Below are 6,730 nucleotides of genomic sequence, written 5' to 3'. Positions count from 1 at the left end.
AAAAAAAATAAAAATAAAACATAACAAAATAATTACATAATAACATAATTATTTTATTATGTTTTATTTTTATTATTTTATTACTTCCCTTCTACGTGACTTTACATAATAAAATAATTATTTTATTATGTTTTATTTTTATTACTTTATTACTTCCCTTCTACGTGACTTTACATAATAAAAGAATTATTTTATTATGTTTTATTTTTATTATTTTATTACTTCCCTTCTACGTGACTTTACCGAAAGAACCAAGAAGATGAACATTATTATTCACAAGCAACGACCCTCTGCAATATACAAAACAACCTGGGGATATGATCATGAATCTACGTCAGCACATCAGTCTAAATGCTCGAGTCCTGCATGTGTTTTTTTTTTAATATACAAATCGTTTGTTTCCATGTATAAACATAGGGATAATATATTTGTGTACACAGTGCTTCTATTAAATTCAGTAACATGCTGGGTACTTGATTTATCCACCCATTTATGTCTGCTTCACTTTAAATAAAGTGGATAAATGAGCTTAATGCCTCTAGTGTTGAGATTGGTTTGTTTCGTGTTTATGAGATGTATACAATTTGTACAAGTTGGTATAAAAACAAATAAGAACCACTCTTATCTGATAAACTGTAGCGTGCTTACATCAGTCATTGTAAGGTGACAAATCTCATATAAATCATGATATTCATGCAGAGTTTTATATATTTACAATATCCTAAAATGGATCGTACAGCATATCAATCTGCGTCATCTTAAACCGTGTAGCATAGTAATGATATTTCTCTGCAGCGTTTGTGATGCTTACTGGAAATATTTTACCTGCTGTAGTGTGCATGAAACAATTCCCTCTTAATCGAGGAATTCGTTAAAAACCCAATAACTATTACAAGCCAACACCTGTAAAAAGTGCCATTATAGTCGTGTAAATATATTTTTTTATTTTTACGACGAGGTCCTGTAAAAAAGTGTGTCCTTATGTATTCGTGTTTGTAGACAATGGACCGTTCTACATTTCCACCAGTGTGGCTCATTTTATTATTATTATTATTATTTTACATGGCCTGCCAGAGATAACATTCATAAAACGTGAGAGCAAATGTCATTTCTTTTGAATGCAAATTCAAAAAAAGGTCAAATTTCACTTGAAATATTTCCGAGTTATTTTCGCGTGGCAATAATGAATCTGGTAACATGCTGTGCCTTGATCGTTTAAATATTACTGTTTGTAGTAACAAATGCTCTTTTCCTTAACTGGCCGCCAATTGTCATAATAGCTGGTTCTTTTAAGCTAAAGGTGAGACCGTTTATGAAATGACCAATGGACTCTGTTAGTTGATACGTTGGTTAGCACACTGCATTATGATCATGGTAAAATAGGATGCACGACAGAGTAAATCATGCCTTCAGCTGGTCTGGTGCTCCCCTATATTAACTTGCTCTGAAAGGGGAGTACCTGCTGTGTAAATGTCAGAAGATTGAATAATAAAAGTGGACGGGCATGTGTGGCGTTGGCCACGTGTCCCCTCATGTTCTACAGCGACCTTAATAGGTGCTCGCTAACATAACTGCGTGCAATGATCCTTAAGCATCGAGTTATTGAGATTGTTTGTTTCCATGTGTGCATATTTGAGCTTCATTTACGTATGATCCTTGAATTAAATATTGTAAAACCAGTGCCGTAGTTTCCTTGGATTAATTGTGACGAATAAAATCTTACTTTATACCCATTGCCAAGTAGTATGTTGTACTATGATATGTTATATCAATACAGATCTTGAAATATTATTTCTAGCATGAAAGTTTACTTTATTATGTTAAATTCGTGGATAGCCCTTCGCCGATCGCGTGGACCAAATTGAACAAACAATGGACCGCTTCAAAGTTCGAAGTTCATTTATTAGGTATAGCCCTGTGAGCCATTCGGCTTTTGAATCGGGTGCAACCGCAACAAAAAAACATGAACAAGAAAACATCTTAAAGTGACTATGTGCAAATAGAAAATCCAAGAAAAGACAGCAAAATATTGCAGAAAAAAGCACCGTACACCAACACTGTGAAAACATCCCAGTGGGATGCAAGTCAAACAACAACAACCACAAGACAACTTAGATTAAGCCCATCAGTCTAACTCTGTACTACAACAAACAAACATGGCCAAACCAAAAAACTTTTCGAAAATCACCAAAATAAAGCCATAAAAGCAATGAAACAATGGTCATAGGAACTGTGACCGAATTTTCACAATAAACAACATAAACAACATGTACTACCAAACTCTGCATCCATAGCTGGCTGCATGAGTCACTCCACAACAGTAGGAGCATCAGTCGGAGTATCAACATTTGTCAATGCACCTTTAAGATCAGCGCACTAAATCAAAACACAGATCATACTTTGTATACTTTGCATACTTTGCAGCGATTATCCGGAGCGAAATATTCTATTTTAGGCCACTAAATTGCAGTGGCAGTTAGGGGTGTACAACTCCGCTAGAGCAGTTTTGCAGCTTCAAAGGGAAGCAACATCACCTGCATTTGCAAATTACCGGACGTTGCCCAATGGGAGATTTGAAATCAATAATAACAATAATCACATGAAACGTACAATGAAATAGTTTACATATTTAATGCAAATGAAGAAAAGGCATTGCATGCGCGTGGATTATGTAATGCTTTCCAATATGCATTTGTCCTTAGAAGCATATAATTGGTGCACACAAAGCAAGCAGATCCTTTGCCTTGTGATGAAACGAATGCGGTTTGGATAGCGGCTGTGTCGGGAAGGACGCAGAAAAGCCTTCGATCCACGTGGCTGGTTTTTTTCCCCCGAAAGAGTAAGGCACTACTATCAACACAACATTGAGCTAGAGTCGTGTTCACAATGGGCCATCTTTATGAGATTTTATTATGACCCCATGTTGCAAACAGGCAGATGGATGAAGCCGATACTTTTACGCTTTCAACCTTAGTTTAGAGCATAAACAGTGCAACATTTCAAGGACTGTGTTGCAATGTGTGTGTATATATATATCAATACTCTTATATAGCTTTACAATTTTATATATTAAAAAAACATTAGGGTAGCAATGGCTGTAGTGTAGCAATGGGTGCTCATCATTCGGCTGCTTCATTCAGTTCCGAAAGAACAATAAGAAACGCAAACATTTACACGCCCATATATCTCGTATCGGGCGCAATGTTCGATCGAGAACTCGGATGCACGAAGGCAAAGCTCAAAAGTCTATCCTACGTCAGCATCAACAGGTGAGGGTCTGAACAGGTGAGGGCCTGAACAGGTGAGGGCCTGAATGGGTGACGGCCTGAACGGGTAACAGCCTGGACAGATGAGAACATGAATAGGTGAGAGTCTGAACAGGTGACAGCTTCTTCTTGGTTCTTTCGGTAAAGTCACGTAGAAGGGAAGTAATAAAATAATAAAAATAAAACATAATAAAATAATTCTCACGACGTTTCGGCCACAACGCAAGCAGCCGTCCTCAGGTGAAGACCAGGTCTGTCGGGGAGACAGCGTCTGATTCAGACGCTGTCTCCCCTGATTCAGACGCTGTCTCCCCGTCGTGAGAATTATTTTATTATGTTTTATTTTTATTATTTTATTACTTCCCTTCTACGTGACTTTACCGAAAGAACCAAGAAGATGAATCCCTGCAGTCACGAAAGTTTTAAATCGAAAAAAGGTGACAGCCTGGACAGGTGAGGGTTTGAACACGTGATAGCCCGCACAGGTGAAAGCCCGAGCAGGTGATGGCCTTGAACTTCAGCTTAAAGGTGGATGTGGCTTGCATTCTGCTGCGTGTTGTGCAGTGGGGAGAGAGCTCCAGACGACTGGTGCAGCTACAGAAAAAACGCAACTCAGCCAAAGGACGGTCTTGGTTCTGGGGACGATCAGCAGATTTGTTGAAGTGTTCCGTAGGAAGTGGCTTTTTGCTCTGGCCAGTTTGGAGTGAGAAGAAGGGGGCGAGGAATGCGCTAATGGGGAGACACTGAACGAGAGCAAGCTGGCACAGGATAGTGATTTTGTACTGTATCCTCGATTTTATGTGGAGCCATCGCAAGGATTTTAGCGGAGCCGCGGAAGCCATCCGTTTGCGCCCTAATGCCCAATACGGCGCGTGACAGGGTTGTTATTAAAGCCCCCTGGAGTTTGTTGTCGTATTTTTTTCTATTTTGTTCGTCTGATGTCCGAGCAAGGGTGGTTTTGCAACAAATCAAAGGGGAGCGGCCGTGACATTTTTTTTGGTGAGCGGTACATAAACGAGCAACGTGAGGGACAGTTGGGACCGGAGACTCCTACCCTGCGCGTGGCACGTGGAGCGGAACGTCAAATTACGCGCGTAGCCACTTGCCGCACGTATGCAGGTGCGATCCGAAAGACGCGTCGGAGAAAAATGTGAACATTTGGCAGTGAAAAAACTCGAGCCCCCTTTTTTTTTGACTGCGTGGGCCAGTAGATGGCAGCCGTGCTGCGTATTCGCACCGGGATGCGTGGGTTTCTCTGCGAGGACTTTGGACGCACGCATTCACTGGGGCGTTTGTTCTCGCCGCGGTGGCGAGATGCTAACCACCTCGCCGGGTAAAGTAGGAGGGTTGTGGATTCGATCCAGATCCCGACCCTGACGCCTGCTGTATATTTGGAGTTTGCGTGACTCTCTCCCCCCGTGGTCGCGTGGATTATTCTCCGGGGCCTCTGTTTTTTCCTCTCCACATTTAGAATCAACATCACGCGTTTAGAGTATTTGGCTGCAATACATTTCCACATGATAAGCCACTTAATTAGGCTATAATTTGTGGCCAGGTCGCTTCTGAAAAAGAGCTATATATCTCAGTGGGCCTTTCGTGGTGGAATAAAAACGTTCAGTTTCGAAAAGGTACCCATGTTCACATCTCTTTCGCCCTCCCACCCCCCGTCTGTATCTCTCTCACAATAGTAGTCATACAATGGTTTGCATTGTGTTTTAAACCGCTGTGGTTTTTTTCTCAAGCTCAAACTATTTCGATTCATGGAAAAAGCGAGGAAAGTGACGTTCAATATTTGTTTCCTACAAGCAATATTTACATATTGATATCCGTAGGTATGCGGTTTTTGTTGTTGTCCTATATTTAGGCCTCCACATTCACCTCCCCACGAACAATATCCACAGTTAAATGTAACACCTAGGCTTTCGTGACCAATGTTATGATCCATAAAATATATGTATTTTTTCGTGGGTCAGATGATGGAAATAAAATGCGCGTCGTAAACCCACAATAGTGGCCACTGTCTGACGATGTAACTATCAGCAAAACGTCCGCACCCATGTAAACATTGTGACATTATTCCCCAACAGCGGCAGCGATGCTGAAGCAGCATTACAGCGGCACGTTTGTTCACGTGACAACTTCGTCAATTAGCTGTGCCCGGTGGAGGAGGGTTCACAATACGTTTTATTAAATGCGATCTAACTCAAAAACATACATTGTGAACGACATCTACAGCCCTCTGTCATGTTTTTTTTTCTGTGCAGCGTGCTGCACGCAACGATTTTGCTAAATCCCAGTGCTCGCTTTCTCCCATTGTTATGAGTCAAGGGGAGCGAGAAATACATCTCAGTGATATTATTCTTCTTCTATTGAATCGTCTGAATTACGATTACAACCTGCACTGTCACGACCACACCGCCGCTCATCACTCTTCCACTGGTGGGTCAATGTGCCGCCCGCCCTCCCGCCACTGCGGCTCCAGTCACGATGACCCAGCCGCGTGCGTCCAAAGTTCCCGCGTTAATGTTGGCTTCCCCGTGATCAATTGGTGCCATTTAAAGGGCCAGCAAGCGAGCCTAACTAGGCGCACATTAGTTATTGATCGCGCGAGGCGCACCGAACGATTCGATTTTACGCGGCATGAGTAACTTCCGCCGCCAGAATGGTGCCGATGCTCTCCAAGCGGCACTCTGTTCCTCGACCTGTTTATGCGGCAATGTGTACAGAGAAGTTGCCAGCCGCTAATGTACCGTAACTTCCATGCAGCCGTGACAAGGGGAGCGTCTCCGTTGTGTTATTGACTGCTCTACTGGACTCCGTCGGCGTGCCTCGGTGTCGTCTACATAGGTCACAGCGCAACGCCCCAGCCAACTCTGCGACAGCAGTGTAGAATGTTTGGGTGTCTGTGTGAGTTTTTTTTTATAGTGGAGTATTGTGTTTGAACGTTCTCAAAAAACAGAAATGAGGGCACAGTCATGGATGGCTCCGAGGGACACGAGCTTGCATTGCCGGTAGTATGAACGCGACAGGGTCCACACTGGCGATGAGGCTTTTAAGTTCGTTAGTTTCATTTCTAGAGCTGAAACAGAATTACTGACTTTGGACCCCCCGCCCTTTTGTTAAATCGTTAAAACAGATGGATGCCGCCACGGTATTGTTTATATATTTGCGCACTTGACTTACGTTCCGGAGGTTGCTGGTTCGACCTGCTGGCACGACGGTTGAAACAACGTTGCAATTGTCATGGGTGCTCACCTCTGTCCAGCCTGGCGGTATGAAGTGGGTCAGCAACAGTTTGTCGGTCCGAAGGTCTTGTGTGTGGGTACTCCCATCCGCTTTCAAAACGTCTGGGCGATGTGGACGAGTAGGCCAAATACCCTTTAGGGCTGTAAGGGGGCTCTGTAGAATTCCTTCTCGTGAAGGTCCTGCCACAAGTACTGCAATTGCAGGGCTACACATTTTAA

The sequence above is a fragment of the Lampetra fluviatilis genome, chromosome 4 (assembly GCF_964198595.1).
Source record: "Lampetra fluviatilis chromosome 4, kcLamFluv1.1, whole genome shotgun sequence".
In the NCBI taxonomy this organism is placed as follows: Eukaryota; Metazoa; Chordata; class Hyperoartia; order Petromyzontiformes; family Petromyzontidae; genus Lampetra; species Lampetra fluviatilis.
Note: the sequence above shows the minus strand (reverse complement) of the source record.